Below are 19,330 nucleotides of genomic sequence, written 5' to 3'. Positions count from 1 at the left end.
AAAAAATAAGGGATTGTATCAAGAACTATATACAAAAGAATAGGAAAAAGGGCTCGAATAGAAAAATAGAATCAGACTCAAGTTCCGTAGTAATTACACATAATAGAAAAATGGACTCAGGTTCAAGTTCCGAAGTAATTACACATATAGAAATCCAAAAAGAAATCGATACGATCCACGTCATAATCCATATTGGATTCCCAAATTTATTAAAGAAAAAAGGAGCAATCGAAGAATTAGAGAAAGATCTACAAAAGGAAATTAACTCTGTAAACCAGAGATTTAATATTTCTATCGAAAAAGTTAAAGAACCTTATAGATAGCCTAACATTCTTGCAGAATATACAGCTTTCCAATTAAAAAATAGAGTTTCATTTCGAAAGGCAATGAAAAAAGCCATTGAATTAACTAAAAAAGCAGATATAAGGGGAGTAAAAGTAAAAATTGCGGGTCGTCTCGGAGGAAAAGAAATTGCACGCGCCGAATCTATTAAAAAGGGCAGACTTCCCCTCCAAACAATTCGTGCTAAAATTGATTATTGCTGCTATCCAATTCGGACTATCTATGGAGTATTAGGTGTAAAATTTTGGATATTCGTAGACAAAGAATAAGTAATCTTGTCTTCGGATTCTGTCCATTGATAGAATAAAAAATGACAAGAGACTTTTTGTCCTGAAATCCCTGCAAAAGAAGAAATTATACCTCTTTCTATAAGATTTAATGGAAATTGATAAATCATTTAATATAATTGCTATGCTTAGTGTGTGACTCGTTATTTTTTCTTTTTTTAAGAAAAAACTTAGTAATTATAGAAAATTAACTAATAACCAACCTGTTGCTTCGTATTGTCGAGATCCTAACTAAGAAACAGTCACTATATGAATAAATACCTCTATCATAAATGAGTAGATGTGTCATATAGTTGTAGCAACTACAATTTTTTCTCTAAAAAAGAAAAGGGATTCTAGGTTGTGAAGCAAAACTAAAGGGATGTGGATAAAGGGAGGATGATAGAAAGAAGGAAGAGGAAATAAATAAGATATAGGATTCCACTATGTATGGTCTATGAATTAAATCATAAAAGCCAATGTGATAAAGCATCAATATAATAAAAATAATAAAGAATTAAAAATTGTAACTTGAAACAAGAACTACAAATTTAAAGCAATAATAAAGAGCCGCCCGGGTTAATAAAACTGAGAAAATTAACTCGGAAAGAAATTTTTTGGAAGCTGCATTGCGGGATTCAGACCTAACCATTCAAGGAGAAGCAGTGGGAACGACAGAACCTATGATTCCATAGGATTTTATTGAAAAGAATCCTAACACTTCATTGTGTGGGATGGCGGAACAAACCAAAAAAATTGTCTTATTTGGTAAGTTTATAAATTAACAAATAAGACAGGAAAGAGTAAATATTCGTCCGCGAAATTCTTATTGAATTAGAATACTTTACCGCGATTCAGTAAGAGTAAAAATAAGGATTTTTTTAAGAAGAATTACATTATCTATAAATATAGAATTTAGATAAATATACACACACATCTGGATATATTCTAGATCTTCTTTTTTGACTATATATTATATTTTTTCTGTTTTAACAAATTCAATATAAAAAAACCAAACATTTTCTATTATCTATTAATGTGTATCTATCCGTACCATAATATTTTGGAATATTATGAATTAGAGAAATTTACATGCTTGCTCATTCCATTCGCGAGGAGTTGGATGAGAAGAAACTCTCATGTCCAGTTTTACAGTTGAGATGGAACTAAGAAAGAGAACCATCGACTATAACCCCAAAAGAACCAGATTTCGCAAACAACATAGAGGAAGAACGAAAGGAAAATCCTGCCGAGGCAATCTTATTTGTTTTGGTAGATATGCTCTTCAAGCACTTGAACCCGCTTGGATCACGGCGAAACAGATAGAAGCAGGACGAAGAGCAATAACACGATATGCACGTCGTGGTGGAAAAATATGGGTACGTATATTTCCCGACAAACCGGTTACACTAAGACCCACGGAAACACGTATGGGCTCGGGAAAGGGGTCCCCCGAATATTGGGTATCCGTTGTTAAACCTGGTCGTATACTTTATGAAATGGGGGAGTATCTGAAACTGTAGCTAGAGCAGCTATCTCCATAGCTGCCAGTAAAATGCCCATACGAAGTCAATTTATTCGATTAGAGATATAGAACCCTAAAAGGGGTATGGAAGATAAAAAAAATGCCCGGTTTTTCTTTCTGGAAAGACAATATTTCTTTCATCCTTTTGCATTAAAATAACAAATTGAAATCAAAATAATATGATTCAACCTCAGGCCCTTTTAAATGTAGCAAATAATAGTGGAGCTCGAAAATTGATGTGTATTCGAGTCACATGAGCTGCTGGTAATCAGCGATATGCTTGTATTGGTGATGTTATTGTTGCTGTAATCAAAGACGCATTGCCCCAAATGCCTCTAGAAAGGTCCGAAGTAATTTGAGCTGTAATTGTACGTACATGTAAAGAGTTCAAATGCGAAGACGGTATAATAATCCGCTATGATGACAATGTTGCGGTTATAATTGATCAAAAAGGCAATCCAAAAGGAACTCGAGTTTTTGGCGCGATTGCCGAGGAGATGAGAGAATTGAATTTTACCAAAATAGTTTCATTAGCTCCTGAAGTATTATAAATACTAGTAGGCGAAATTGAGACGAAAGAATTAATTTAGTAGATTGTGTATTACGTATATGTTTTCAAATCCAAAATGAAAAAAAAGAAAACATGTTGATTATAGAAAAATTAGGAGGAACCTAGAATTAGAATCTTATGGGCAAGGACACTATTGTTGATTTACTAACCTCTATAAGAAATGCGGACATGAATAAAAAAGGAACAGTTCGAGTAGTATCTACAAATATTACCGAAAACATTGTTAAAATATTTCTACGAGAGGGTTTTATTGAAAGTGTTCGGAAATGTCAGGAACGTAACAGATATTTCTTGGTTTCAACTTTGCGACATCAAAAGAGAAAGAGTAGAAAAGGAATATATAGAACAAGAACCTTTTTAAAGCGTATCAGCCGACCCGGCTTACGAATTTATACCAACTATCAAGGAATTCCTAAAGTTTTGGGTGGAATGGGAATTGCTATTCTTTCTACTTCTCGAGGAATAATGACAGATCAAGAAGCTCGACTAAACAGAATTGGGGGAGAAGTCTTATGTTATATATGGTAATTGCCCCGCCTATAGTGCTCGAATTCTATCTCGCCCTTCCTATTTTTAAAATAAAAATATAAAAATAGGAGAAAAAAATATGACAGAAAAAAATATGACAGAAAAATATAGGAGAAAAAAAAACCGAGAGAAGGAAAAGTAACTTTCGAAGGTTTAGTTACGGATGCCCTACCCAATGGAATGTTCCGCGTTCGGCTAGAGAACGACACCATCATCCTAGGCTATATTTCAGGAAAGATACATTCTAGTTCTGTACGAATACTGATGGGGGATAGGGTCAAAATTGAAGTAAGTCGTTATGATTCAAGCAAGGGAAGTATAATTTATAGACTTCCCCATAAGGATTCGAAGCATATCGAATACTCGAAGGATAGCGAAGATTTGAAGGATAGCGAATATTTGAAGGATACCAAAGATTCAAAGGATTAGGTTTTCCTTTTTTTTCTAGGGTAATAAATCTAAGTTCTAAAATTCAAGCGAAGAGACTTATTTTTTCCAAAAGATTAGAGTCATTGTTTAAAAAAGGATACAGAAATATGAAAATAAGAGCTTCCGTTCGTAAAATTTGTACAAAATGTCGACTGATTCATAGGCGTGGACGAATTAGAGTCATTTGCTCGAATCCGAAGCATAAACAAAGACAGGGGTAATCTTTCGAAAAAGAACTTTACTTTCTAAAAAGTAAAAATAGTACCCGCTGAAATGTTCCAATTCCAAATAAAATAATTTCATTTAAAATAATTAAAGTAAAGGGTTTATTTTACCCTGAATCGGATATCTTTGTATCTTTTTTTATTTTTTTTTTTCTAACTCATATTTATGAGATAATAAAATATGACAAAAGCTATACCAAAAATTGGTTCACGTAAGAAAGTGCATATTGGTTTACGTAGGAATGCACGTTTTAGTTTATGGAAGAGTGCACGTAGAATAACAAAAGGGGTTATTCATGTTCAAGCTAGTTTCAACAATACCATTATAACTGTTACAGACCCACAAGGTCGGGTGGTTTTTTGGTCCTCGGCCGGTACTTGTGGATTCAAAAGCTCAAGAAAAGCATCACCCTATGCTGGTCAAAGAACAGCAGTAGATGCTATTCGTACAGTAGGTTTGCAACAAGCAGAAGTTATGGTAAAGGGCGCTGGTAGTGGAAGAGATGCCGCATTACGAGCCATTGCTAAAAGTAGTGTGCGATTAAGTTGTATGCGCGATGTAACACCTATGCCGCATAATGGATGTCGACCGCCTAAAAAAAGACGTCTGTAAAAGAATTAACCCACTTTCAACTTTCATTTCAAGAGAAATAAACGATTCAATGATAAAATAATAATACTAGTCTATTGTGGTTCACTCAAACACTACAGTGGAAGTGTGTTGAATCAAGAGTAGATAGTAAGCGCCTTTATTATGGTCGTTTCATTCTATCCCTGCTTAGAAAAGGTCAAGCGGACACTGTCGGTATTGCCTTGCGAAGAGCTTTACTTGGAGAAATAGAAGGAACATGTATCACACGTGCAAAATTTGGGAGCGTGCCGCACGAGTATTCTACAATAGCAGGTATTGAAGAATCCGTACAAGAAATTTTACTAAATTTGAAAGAAATTGTATTGAGAAGTAATCTCTATGGAGTTAGAGGCGCATCCATTTGCGTCAAAGGTCCTAGATACATAACTGCTCAAGACATCATCTTACCGCCTTCCGTAGAAATCGTTGATACGGCACAACCTATAGCTAACTTGACAGAACCCATTGATTTCTGTATTGATTTGCAGATCAAGAGAGATCGTGGATATCAGACATAACTCAGAAAGACCTATCAAGATGGAAGTTATCCTATAGATGTTGTATCCATGCCTGTTCGAAATGTGAATTATAGTATTTTTTCTTGTGGGAATGGAAATGAAAAACACGAGATACTTTTTCTAGAAATATGTACTAATGGAAGTTTAAACCCTAAGGAAGCACTTTATGAGGCTTCTCGTAATTTGATTGATTCATTTCTTCCTTTTCTACACGCGGAGGAAGAGGGCGCTAGTTTCGAAGAAAATAAAAACAGGTTTACTCCACCCCTTTTTACTTTTCTAAAAAGATTAACTAATCTAAAGAAAAACAAAAAAGGAATTCAATTGAATTGTATTTTTATTGATCAATTAGAATTGACTTCTAGAACGTATAATTGTCTAAAAAGGGCCAATATACATACACTATTGGACCTTTTGAGTAAGACTGAAGAAGATCTTCTGAGAATTGACAGTTTTCGTATGGAAGATAGAAAGCATCTATGGGACACTCTAGAGAAGCATCTCCCAATTGATTTACTTAAGAATAAACTCTCGTTTTAAATCCATTGCATTTTTTCTTCTTCTTATTTTTGAGTTAGAATAAAAAGAAAACAATTTATCATCTTTGGTACAATCTATATTTTCGCGAAATGGATCATAATAAAATGGATTTTAGGTATCTAGGGAAGATTCACTTGGAAGTAACTATTTCCTAGATACCTATGGTACTTCACGGTTGAATGAATCAAAAAATATCTAAGAAAGACCTAAAGTTAATGATTTATCAATGGGTAATGTTGCTCCAATACCTAACCAAAGAGCTACTACAGTACCGATTAAAAAACGGTCATAGCTACTAGGCGGCGAAATGGATTTTGGAATTTATTGACATTCTCTAGAAAAGGTATTGTTAATAAGCCTGTTGGCACAGAAACGATTAAAAGAATGCCCAATAACTTATTGGGTACCGTACGGAGTATTTGAAACACGGGAAAGAAGTACCACTCGGGTAATATTTCCAGAGGAGTTGCAAACGGATCTGCGGGTTCACCAATCATTGATGGCTCGAGAACCGCTAAACCTACATTACATGCAATAGTACCTAGAATTACTACTGGAAAAATATATAAAAGATCGTTGGGCCATGCGGGTTCCCATAATAATTGTGTCCCATCCCTTTAGCTAATTTAGCTCTTAATACATGATCATTTAAGTCTGGTTTCTTTGTTATTGGGATAGGTGAACTCTTTAGGATCCATCCCCCAAAGGAACCGGACATGAGAAGTTATCATCATCCGGCTCGAGCAAGAGTGAAAGAAATAAGACCGCGGAAGATCCTTAATAGAATTAAGGTTTATAATGACTCAATGACTCTAGGCAAGAAAAGATTTATCAGATTCTCTTTTCCGAAGTTGCACCTACAACTACTCATTGAAAATAATCCTATTCTTATGGGTAAATGCTCAATATCCAAGTGGGCCTACAAATTTGATCATGATCAATTGCTTTGTGGATTGTCTCATGTCTCTTGATTAGTTGGTATTTATCCCCTCAATATCGCAAGTTTCTTACCTCCAAACAAAATATTTACTTATTACTAATAAAAAATCAAAAAGTTTAGCCTACATTCTTCTTAGATCCCTTCTTTTACTCCGATAGTATTGCGGATCACAATCGATGCAAAGAAAATGAATGTATTTCCATACTATAATAAAAAGGTAAGTGTAATAAATAGAGAACTGGATCATGTCACATGACTTATTCCATTTCTACTCTATGGGATCTTACAGAGCCTGTTCATGGATGACATGGTTGCGGTATGATCATAGAAGATATTCTCGTCAAGTGAACCTGCCTATCCTTCCTAGGTAGGGGACTTACATGTTGATTGGATGCGGAGACACCTTTGGTTGTGAATTCTAATGTGGCAGATCCAATTCTTTATCTGCATGGACAAATCAATAATTCATGTCACACACTCCCACAATCTGCCTTTTTTCTTTCGTAAAATTAACTTCAACTATTTGTATTGTATAAAAATACTTTGGAGTTGAAGAGAAGTATCCAAATGACATGTGTTATTTTACAATAACCCATGCTTGTAGCAATGAAATACCAAAACCTACCCGATATGATATATGATAATTATAATTCTCTATGATATGCCTTCCCTATAAAGGACCCGAAATACCTTGCTTACGTATCATTGGAAAGTGCATTAACATAAATACGGCAGTAAGCAGAGGCAGTACAAAGGTATGTTAACTATAAAAACAAGTCAAAGTGGATTGGCCCACACTAGCACTTCCGCGTAATAACTCCACTAAAGGTGATCCTATTACCGGAATGGCGTCAGGTACATCTGTCACAATTTTGACTGCCCAATAGCCAATTTGATCCCAAGGCAAAGAATAACTAGTTACACCAAATGATGCAGTCAAAACAGCCAAAACCACACCTGTGACCCAAGTTAATTCATGGGGTTTTTTAAATCCCCCTTTGAGATACACACGAAGTACATGCAGGATCATCATTAAAACCATCATACTTGCTGACCATCGATGAACTGATCGGATTCACCAACCAAAGTTGGCCTCGGTCATTATTTATTGAACCGAGGAAAAAGCCTCTGTAACGGTTGGTCGGTGGTAAAAAGTCATAGCAAAACCGGTAGCGACTTGTACTAGAAAACAAGTGTAATTCCCCCTAAACAATAAAATGTGTTGACATGGGGAGGAACATATTTACTAGTTATATCATCTGCAATTGCCTGAATCTCAAGACGTTCCTCAAACCAATCATATACTTTGTTGAGATAGGTAACTAACCTGAGTCCCCCTCTAAGAGCCGTATATGAAAATTTCATCTCATATGGCTCAAGCAGAAACACAAAAAATTTCAACGAATATTAGAAAAAAGGTTCAAAACTTCATCAGCCACTAAATTGGGTCAATTTGCCTTGAAGATATCAAATAAGAAAAATCCAGAATATCTTCTTTGTGATGATAATGCCAAAAAATCTCAAGTTGGCGCGTCTTTCTTTCTTCCTTTCCCTTATGTTGGTCATTAGAGGCTTCTTGACTTTTCTCTTCCCTATAAAGGATTTGTTTTTTTATGCGTAATATAGAAATTATCTTGTTGAGATCCTATGAATCAGTTCAATTAAAACCTTAGATTCATACTAGGGCCACGATGATTTAGTTTCAAGCTAAACAAAAGGCAAGGGTTCTTCGAATAAGAACCGCTTGATAATCATTTATTGAATCAGTGTAATGAATCGACAAAATCGAGAGAAAAAAAGTTGTTTTTTGGGCAAACAAAATTAGAAGGAAGAAAATTTCTTTTTATTTTTATTGAAGAACTACTTGAATTTTTCAGTCTGGTTGCAAGGTCTTAATAGTGAGTATGAATCATAGTTCCATTTTTTTGATCCACTCTATCTATTTCGTGTTCCAGATACTAGAATAAATAATATCTGACGAATTAGAATCATCTTGATAGTGATAACATGCCCTTTCTATGTATTATCAATAGGATCAATTCTAACAAGTCACACACTCATATTCCAGAGATACCGAAACAAAAAAATTCCACGGTCGAACTACCATAATATCTAGAAATGTAGATCTTAAACTAGAAATGCTTTTTTGGATGGAAAAACTCTGACTTCCTAGTTTTAGTTAGTAGAAACCTAATTGGTTAAAATTCCATCCAGTAAAACGGAAGAATTATAAATATCTAAAATGATAGATAGGAATATAGCGAATAAAGGCATTGCGATCCCCATAAAAGGAGAAGTCCCCCAACCCAGGGCCACTTTCCCATATTCCGAATTCAAGGGTTTCAGTAAACTACCTGCACCAGTTCGTTTTGGGCTAGGTTTAGAACTATCTTCAACGGTTTGTGTAGCCATAAATTCTATTTAATCATTGGTGTTGACTTTGTATACTATTCCGTTGTAGTTGTAAATACCCGATATTTTCGTAGATCCATTGTAATCTTGAAATTCTATAAAAATGGAAACAGGAACTTTAGTCGCCATCTCCATATATGGTTTACTTGTAAGCTTTACTGGGTATGCCTTATATACCGCATTTGGGCAACCCTCTCAACAATTAAGAGATCCATTCGAAGAACACGGAGACTAATTTAAGTAAGAAGTCTCCCAGATAGGGGGACTTCTTACTTAAATGAAATTATTTTATTCTTTTAGTTGGAGTTGGTGGAACCTTAGGTGGTTCTCGGAAGAAGATAGCGAATAAAATATCCCTAAAGTCGAAACTAAAAGGAACGTATAAACCAATGCTTCCATAGATTCGATCCTCGTTTATTTACAATTATAACTTCCACACCTATTCATTTGTCATTTGGGATAATTTCCCATATAAAAAAGAAAAAGAGTCAAAGAAAGGATGGGAGATGTTTCCCATGTCAAATTAAAAAAGAGAGGTGAAAGATACTATAACAATGTGTATCAGACTGCCTGTTTCCTTGTAGTTGGATCTCCCACTTTTTGGAAAGTTCCAAATTCAACTTGAGCATCCAAATCTGGATCAATACCAGCAAAAACTTCTCGGAACAATGTTCTAGCGCCATGCCAAATGTGTCCGAATAAGAAGAGCAAAGCAAAGGTAGCATGACCAAAAGTGAACCAACCCCTTGGACTGCTGCTAAAAACACCCACAGATTTCAAAGCAGCACGGTCTAATTCAAAAATTTACCCTAATTGAGACCGCCTCACATATTTTTTTACAGTAGCAGGATCAGAATAACTTACTCCATTAAGTTCGCCACCATAGAACTCCACCGTTACACCTACTTGTTCAACACTATATTTGGATTCTGCTCTTCTAAAAGGAACGTCTGCTCTAACAATTCCCTCCTCATCTACTAAAACAACCGGAAATGTTTCAAAAAAAGTAGGCATACGGCCTACAAAAAGCTAACGTCCTTCTTTATCTCTAAAGACGGGATGTCCTAACCATTCAACAGCTATTCCATCCCCATTGTCGATTGAACCTGCTCTGAATAATCCCCCTTTTGCCGGATTATTACCAGTATAATCATAAAAGGCTAATTTTTCGGCAATTTTAGACCAAGCTTCTGATAAACTAAGATTTTCGGCTAAACCATTGCTAACTCTTCAATATATTTCTTGCTGAAAGTATCCCTGATCCCACTGATAACGAGTAGGCCCAAATAATTCGATTGGAGTCGTTGCTGACCCATACCACATAGTTCCAGCAACTACGAAAGCTGCAAAAAAAACAGCAGCGATACTACTGGAAAGTACAGTTTCAATATTGCCCATACATAATCCTTTATATAAACGTTGAGGCAGACGGACACTAAGATGGAATAAGCCCGCTAATATACCCAATGTACCCGCAGCAATATGATGAGAAGCTATCCCCCCGGAACAAAAGGATCAAAACCTTCTGCACCCCACGCTAGATTTACAGCTTGTACTTTTCCAGTTAGTCCATAAGGATCGGATACCCATATCCCAGGACCATATAAACCCATTACATGAAATGCCTCAAAGCCAAAGCAAGCCACCCCTGCAAGAAATAAATGAATTCCAAAGATCTTGGGCAAATCCAAAGAGGGTTTTCCCGTGCGCTCATCAGAGAATATTTCTAGGTCCCAATATACCCAATGCCAGATCGCTGCCAAGAAACACAAGCCAGAAAACACAATATGCGTACCTGCCACACCTTCATAACTCCAAATACCCGGATTTGTTACAGTTCCTCCTGAAATACACCAACCACCCCACGAATCCGTTATTCCTAAACGAGTCATGAAGGGAATTACGAACATACCTTGTCTCCACACTGGATCCAGAACAGGATCAGAGGGATCAAAAACTGCTAATTCGTATAAAGCCATTGAGCCAGCCCAACCAGAAACTAGAGTTGTGTGCATTATATGCACCGCAAGCAATCGACTCGGATCATTCAATACGACAGTATGAACACGATACCAAGGCAAACCCATGGAAATACCCCTTTAGCAAAGAAAAATAGACATGATGTCGCTTTATTTTATCGCATTGAAAAAGACTATCCATATCCTATGTACCTAACCCTTCTAGGGGATTCTGTGTCAGAAAGCGCGAATATTTATTTCATTCCTTTAAAAATAAGAAGCCAATTATGTTCATAAGAAGAAAGAGAAGCAGATCTATTCTATACTCGATAAGTGCCAATATGCAATGGGTAACTTGGCCAATTTGGAAAAAAATGAAGAATAGATCGCTACCCCTATTTGTTTAGCATTCGAATCACCCATTCCTTTTTCTTTATTCAGTCTGTCTTACATTCCTTATATGTATAACCTTTCAATCTACGTATTAATATAATCTATAGTATTCATATAGAATAAGAATAAAAATTAAGACAATAAACTATAGATTCTTTCTTTCTGTTCCATTCTTACGTTTCCATATTAAAGTGTGGTTTTCTTACTTAAATTTAATAGTATTAATCTAATATGCCCATTGGTGTTCCAAAAGTACCTCACCGGATTCCTGGAGATGAAGAAGCGACTTGGGTTGACTTATACAATGTTATGTATGAGAAAGGACACTTTTTTTAGGTCAAGAGATTCGTTGCGAGATCACGAATCATATTACAGGTCTCATGGTATATCTGAGTATAGAAGATGGAATTAGTGATATTTTTTTGTTTATAAACTCCCGGGCGGGTGGCTAATCTCAGGAATGGCTATTTTTGATACGATGCAAGCGGTGACACCGGATATGTATATACAATATGCCTCGGAATAGCCGCCTCCATGGCATCCTTCATTATGCTTGGAGGAGAACCCACCAAGCATATAGCATTCTCTAACACGAGGATTATGCTTCACCAACCTGGTAATGCTTATTATCGGGCAAGGACACCAGAATTTTTACTAGAAGTAGAAGAGTTACACAAAGTTCGCGAAATGATCACAAGGGTTTATGCAGTAAGAACAGGCAAGCCTTTTTGGGTTGTATCCGAAGACATGGAAAGGGATGTTTTTATGTCAGCAGACGAAGCCAAAACTTATGGACTTGTCTATATCGGAGGGGATGAAATGATTGACAAGCACTTTGATACTGATCTAGTGTGGTTTCCAGAAATGTTTAAGGATTGGTAGTGTCCGGATTTCTTGTAAAGTTATTTCACAGCTAAATTCGTGTGTTCCTCGATTTAATAGAAAATAGAAAGAACTCATGATGAGCAATCATCAGGTTAAGATGGATCTAAACAATTCCATTTTTTTCTATATACATACAACATGCCGACGGTTAAACAACTTATTAGAAACGCAAGACAGCCAATACGAAATGCTCAAAAAATGGCCGCGCTTAAAGGATGCCCTCAACGTCGAGGAACATGTGCTAGGGTGTATGTGCGACTCGTTTAGATCATGACTTAAAACAAATAAAAAAAATTGAAGTATCCATGATTAGTACCAATGAATAGGATATAGCTTGTCTATCCTAGATTTCTATGGTATATGGAATTTATGGTTTCCTTTGGTGCAAATCCAATTATCTAAATTGGAAATAAGAAGCAATTCTCCCATTGGTAGCAAATGGTTATCCATTAAGTGGAAGAAATAGTAATAAAAAGAAAAAGGCTTATGCTCCTTTATCTTAAAAGAACGGACTAACAGGGTCAGCTACTCAGCCAACTTTCATAATTAAATACCGTCACTGTATGGATAACTCTTATTGTGAAAAGAGCTATTTACTCTATAATGGATAGGAAGAGCCAAAGAATGTGGACTATACAAGTTCGCAATACCTTTTGATGAAAGAAAGGGGTCCGGTGTATACAGAGGGCCTCACCGTTTAAAAGGGAACCATGGAAACGACGGAACCCACTATTTTTTCTAGTATTATTAGAATGAATTTGTTATTTTGTATAGAAATAACTGAACGGAGTGGAATAAAAAATCATGGTTGGGGAGGTTACTATAGCAAAAGCCATTGGAATTAATATTTTACATATCGGAATAATTAGTTTTGTTATTAATGAGAAAAAGGGTGGCTAAAAGAAGAGAAATAATTAGTTATTCATTAAGGTTAATTTGATTCAATGACCAGAGTTCCGCGAGGATATATAGCCTGGAGACGACGAACAAAAATGCGTTGATTTGCCTCAAACTTTAGAGGGGCTCATTTAAGACTTAATCGAATGATTACCCAAGAGGTAAAAAGAGCTTTTGTTTCCTCTCATCGAGATAGAGGTAGGCAAAAGAGGGATTTTCGTCATTTGTGGATCACTCAGATAAATGCAGCTACGCGGGTATATAAAGTATTTGATAGTTATAGTAAATTAATACACAACATGTACAAGAAGAAATTGATTCTTAATCGTAAAATGTTTGCACAAGTAGCTGTATCAAATCCAAATAATCTTTACACGATTTCCAATAAAATAAAGATCATCAATTAAAGGTATAAATAAAGTAATATATTGGAATAATAAAAGATGAATTCCCGGAGAGGGAACTCCGGGAAGATACAATAAATTAAGATTAAGTGGTAGGAATCAACGAGTTGGATTACTTTCTTTATAATATATATAGGTCTGGCCCTTTCGAATTTGAATAAAACATCAACAATCGGAACTTAAGTTCCGGTTGTTGTTTCTTAAATTTTGGTTGTTGTTTCTTAAGTTTCGATTGGAATTGTACTTTTGCGTTAATTGAGGAATATGTCTATTTTTTCTGGGTCTAGAACCTGTAATTATTGAAATTGACTGGGCTTGAAATTGCTTTTCGCTCTCATAGTTACGAAACGGTAAGAAAGATAAAATACGAGCATGTTTTATAGCAAGAGTAATTAATCGTTGTTGCTTCAAGGTTAATCTATTTATTTGTCTCGATAATATTTTTCCTTGTTCACTAATAAATCTATTAATTAAACTCATGTTTCTATAATCAATTCGATCTCCTGGGCCAATCCGGGGACGCCTGCGAAAAGGTTGTTTAGATTTACGAAAAGGTTGCTTGAATTTACGAAAAGTTTGCTTGGATTTACGAAAGGGTTGCTTGGATTTATTAAAAGTTTGCTTGGATTTACTAAAGGGTTGCCTAGGTTTAAGAAAAGGTTGTTTAGATGTATACATGATTTATTCATTATTTAAAATTTGAAAATTCACTTCTTTATTTTATTAATTTAGGCCAGAAGTAGTTTTTCTTTGATCCATATCTTATTTGATTCATATTATAGTATATGAATACCCTTTATACATATGAAATAATATCTACCGGAAATCAAATGAGTTGATTTGTATTTTCTATTCTATACTATGTTCTCTTTATATATTAAATATGAACTTCTTACTTGTTCTGTTGTTTGGAAAGATCGAACACACGATGTTCCTATTTCTTTATTTCGTGATGAGTCGTATGCTTGCGACAATAACGACAAATGTTTTTGAATTCTAATTGTCCGGGTGTATTGTGGCGATTCTTTTGAGTACTATATCTAGAAATCCCTGTCGGTTCCTCATTGGCACCTTTTCGAACACAACTGATGCATTCCAAAATAACTCTGATTCTAACATCTTTTCCCTGGGCCATGAACCTCCTTTTCTTTTTGGATTGACTTAACTTAATTCTTCTACTTATTCTTTTATTCTTCTATTTTGAATCCGAAGAAGAAGAATAAAATTCATTAGAATAATTTTTTTATTCTTAAATTAAGTAATAAAAAATAGAGAAATAATTAAAGAATACAATCCTTGTCGAATTAGCAAAGATTTTGGTTCGAAATCCTTTCATTTAATTAGCCAGCCACGCCTTTTCTATGCTCTGATTTCTGAGGCCTTATTTAGCTTGGGTACCCCTTTAAATTGAATTTCTATAAAAAAATGGGGTTTACCAAATTTTTAATGACTCCGAGGTTCAACCCAATCCATCTTTTCTTTCTTTTTCCTTCTGATACTAAAAAAAGATTGACAAGGATCAAATTTTGTCATATCACGAAGAAATCTATCCCTCCCATAGCAATAACTAGAATTAAAAAAAGGGAATGACAAAGCATCTGGGAATAAACGATTAATTTCTATCAATAAACCTGCTAAAGCACCAAACCATAGAGTACTTAGCACGGGTGCTACAGAGAGATATGTTTTTATATCCCGCATTGAAAATCCTCCTTCCTTGTTGGAATACATATATGATCATAAACTCTTGCCCAAGATTGTTATGCTATATATAAAATGAACCATATCGACGAAATTTTCCTATCCCTGAAAAAGAAAAAGATGACTCCTTCTTCCTATATTTTACCAAGGAAAAGTAATCCTTCTTTTATAGGCGAAATTATATTGGATTTTATATGTATATAATTCCTTAATTATATGAGACCAAAAAGAAGAAATGACACGAGGGTTCTATATATAGATAGAGAAAGAAAGAAGAAGAAAATTATGATGTGTAAAAGAAGACAAGAATTGTGTACAATGGCATTGTACAATAATTTAATTTGGAAAAGGGATGTAGCGCAGCTTGGTAGCGCGTTTGTTTTGGGTACAAAATGTCACAGGTTCAAATCCTGTCATCCCTACCTATTACTTCTTTCTTCTATATAGGCAGTAGCGACGAGATCAATTAAAGTAAAGTGGGTATAACTTGAATTTGTGGAAACTATACGTACGTGAGATACATTAGGAATAGAAAAAAATCTTTTTGAATGAATGAAAGCGCTCTTAGTTCAGTTCGGTAGAACGGGGGTCTCCAAAACCCGATGTCGTAGGTTAAAATCCTATAGAGCGTGATTCCATCTATTTTATGTAGAAGCAGAGTAAAATAACTTAACAAAATTGAATTGTAACTCCAATTTCAATTTGACCTCCTCTCTAGTCTGGAGGAGGTCAATCAAAAAAACTGCTTACTTATCCCATGATATGGGGCAAAATTTAGGAATCCGCTTATGTAATAGAGCCGATCCACTAAGGGATTAAGCAGCGGTGTAGTATCAGATCCCAAAGATACTAAGTTAATTTTTCTTTCTTATGGAAAAAAGTCTTTTTCAAGGATTCTATAGAGATTTCATATATGAAACCGGGATAGTTACCTTTCAGAAAATTTGAACGAAGGCTCTATATCTATCTATGCTTCATTCTTCTGAAGGTGGGAAAAAAGATCAAACTGAATATTGATAAAAATTAGGGTTTGAAACTTAGGTAATTAATTTCTTCTGCTTAACCCAAGAACAAATTGGATCGATTTTTGATAAATCGAATTCAGTTAAGATAGGGGAAATTCAGATAGCAATTTCTGAGCCGTATGAGGTAGGAAACTTTCAAGTATGGTTCTTAGGGAAGGAAATTCCTATTCGGACCGAGGAGAACAGGCCATTCTACAGGGTGATTCAGAAATTGCGGAAGCTTGGTTTGATCAAGCTGCTGAATATTGGAAACAAGCTATAGCGCTTACTCCAGGAAATTATATTGAAGCATAGAACTGGTTGAAGATTACGAAGCGCTTTGAATTTGAAGAAGACCATGCTCCTTCTTTTTCATAAAATGGGTGGTTTGGTTTTTGATCCATTAATCAAATAAATTAGTTCGTAAGATCGAATCAAGAATTTCATTATATCCATTTCTTATACCTTCTATTTTATATGATATTTCATAAGAATAAACCATAGGGATAGGGTCTAGAATAGAAGTAATAAAGTGAATAAAAAGCGGGGGCAATCTAAATATTGCTAACATATTAGGACCATCTTATTAATAATTCTAATGAGTTATCTTGGAATTTAGAATCAAATAAAAAACCCTATATTATGCTCAAGGAAAGTAGATATAGATAGGAGCTTATGCCCTCAAAAAAATACACTAGTTTCTTAAATTAAAAATAAAAAAGATTTTTTTCTTACGTCGAGAAATATTTGTTTTTCAAGATAAACAATGTCCGTTAGGCACCTAATCTTTATGTCATAATAGACCCGAACACTTGCCTCAAATTGACTTCAATATATAATTGCTCCAGTGAATAACTAAAAAAAATAGAAGGATGGTAGATAGTAAAGAAAAGAACTAATCACAATATCTATTGTTCAAAATCTATCTTTCAAAATATATATCTTTCAAAGATTCACTAAAAAGAAAGTTGGCGGGTCTCTTTGTATGTCTTGTCCGGAAAGAGGAGGACTTAATGATTATTCGTTCGCCGGAACCAGAAGTAAAAATTGTTGTGGATAGGGATCCTGTAAAAACAACTTTTGAGGAATGGGCCAGACCCGGCCATTTCTCAAGAACACTAGCTAAGGGCCCTGATACTACCACTTGGATCTGGAACCTACATGCTGATGCTCACGATTTCGATAGTCATACTAGTGATTTGGAGGAGATTTCTCGAAAAGTCTTTAGTGCTCATTTCGGGGAACTTTCCATTATCTTTCTTTGGTTGAGTCTCATGTACTTTCATGGCGCCCGTTTTTCCAATTATGAAGCATGGCTAAGTGATCCTACTCACATTGGACCCAGTGCTCAGGTAGTTTGGCCTATAGTAGGGCAAGAAATATTGAATGGTGATGTAGGCGGGGGTTTCCGAGGAATCCAAATAACCTCTGGTTTTTTCAGCTTTGGCGAGCATCTGGAATAACTAGTGAATTACAATTCTATTGTACTGCAATTGGTGCATTGATTTTTGCAGCGTTAATGCTTTTTGCTAGTTGGTTCCATTATCACAACGCCGCTCCCAAATTGGCCTGGTTGCAAGATGTAGAATCCATGTTGAATCACCACTTAGCGGGATTATTAGGACTTGGGTCTCTTTCTTGGGCGGGGCACCAAATTCATGTATCTTTACCAATTAACCAATTTCTTGACGCTGGGGTGGATCCTAAAGAGATACCACTTCCTCATGAATTTATCTTGAATCGGGACATTTTGGCTCAACTTTATCCTAGTTTTGCTGAAGGAGCAACCCCTTTTTCACTTTAAATTGGTCCAAATACGCAGAATTTCTGACTTTTCGTGAAGGACTAGATCCAGTAACCGGTGGTCTCTGGCTGACCGATATTGCGCACCATCATTTAGCTATTGCTATTCTTTTCCTAATCGCGGGTCATATGTATAGGACCAATTGGGGTATTGGCCATGGACTTAAAGATATTTTGGAGGCTCACGAGGGCCCATTTACAGGACAAGGCCATAAGGTTCTTTATGAAATCTTAACAACGTCATGGCGTGCTCAGTTATCTCTTAACCTAGCTATGCTAGGCTCTACAACCATTGTTGTAGCTCATCATATGTATTCTCTGCCTCCCTATCCATACCTAGCTACTGACTATGGTACACAACTTTCCTTGTTCACACACCACATGTGGATTGGCGGATTTCTAATAGTCGGTGCTGCTGCACATGCAACAATTTTTATGGTAAGAGAGTATGATCCAACTACTCGATACAAATGATCTATTAGATTGCGTCCTTAGACACCGCGATGCAATCATATCCCACCTTAACTGGGTATGTATATTTCTAGGTTTTCACAGTTTTGGCTTGTACATTCATAATGATACCATGAGTGCTTTAGGCTGTCCACGAGATATGTTTTCGGATACTGCCATACAATTACAACCTATCTTTTCTCAATGGGTACAAAATATCCATGCTACTGCGCTTGGCGTAACAGCTCCTGGTGCAACAACAAGTACTAGCTTAACGTGGGGAGGTGGCGAGTTAGTAGCAGTAGGTGGCAAAGTGGCTTTGTTACCTATTCCATTAGGAACCGCAGATTTTTTAGTCCATCACATTCAAGCATTTACCATACATGTGACTGTATTAATACTTTTGAAAGGTGTTTTATTTGCTCGGAGTTCCCGTTTGATACCCGATAAAGCAAATCTAGGTTTTCGCTTTCCTTGCGATGGGCCTGGCCGAGGGGGAACATGTCAAGTATCCGCCCGGGATCATGTTTTCTTAGGTTTATTCTGGATGTACAATGCAATTTTGGTAGTCATTTTCCATTTCAGTTGGAAAATGCGGTCGGATGTTTGGGGTACTATAAGTGATCAAGGGGTGGTAACTCATATTATAGGGGGAAACTTTGCACAGAGTTCCATTATGATTATTGGGTGGCTTCGAGATTTCTTGTGGGCACAGGCATCGCAAGTCATTCAGTCTTATGGTTCTTCATTATCTGCATATGGTCTTTTTTTTCTTAGGTGCTCATTTTGTCTGGGCCTTCAGTTTAATGTTTTTATTCAGCGGTCGTGGTTATTGGCAAGAACTCATTGAATCTATCGTTTGGGCTCATAACAAATTAAAAGTTGCTCCTGCTACTCAGCCTAGAGCCT

The 19,330-nt window shown here is 35.8% G+C and overlaps 1 non-coding gene and 1 pseudogene across 1 annotated transcript; one reads left to right on the top strand and one right to left on the bottom strand.

The window, feature by feature from the left end:
• Positions 1 to 8,877: 8,877 nt before the first annotated feature.
• Positions 8,878 to 13,302, bottom strand: LOC141021460 (photosystem II CP47 reaction center protein-like; annotated as a pseudogene).
• Positions 13,303 to 15,512: 2,210 nt separating this feature from the next.
• TRNAP-UGG (transfer RNA proline (anticodon UGG)) lies at positions 15,513 to 15,586 on the top strand. Its single transcript has one exon. It is a non-coding gene; the product is annotated as a tRNA-Pro (tRNA).
• The last annotated feature ends 3,744 nt before the right edge of the window (positions 15,587 to 19,330 follow it).

The sequence above is a fragment of the Aegilops tauschii genome, chromosome 4 (assembly GCF_002575655.3).
Source record: "Aegilops tauschii subsp. strangulata cultivar AL8/78 chromosome 4, Aet v6.0, whole genome shotgun sequence".
NCBI lineage: Eukaryota > Viridiplantae > Streptophyta > Magnoliopsida > Poales > Poaceae > Aegilops > Aegilops tauschii.
This window is presented reverse-complemented; position numbering and strand designations above follow the sequence as displayed.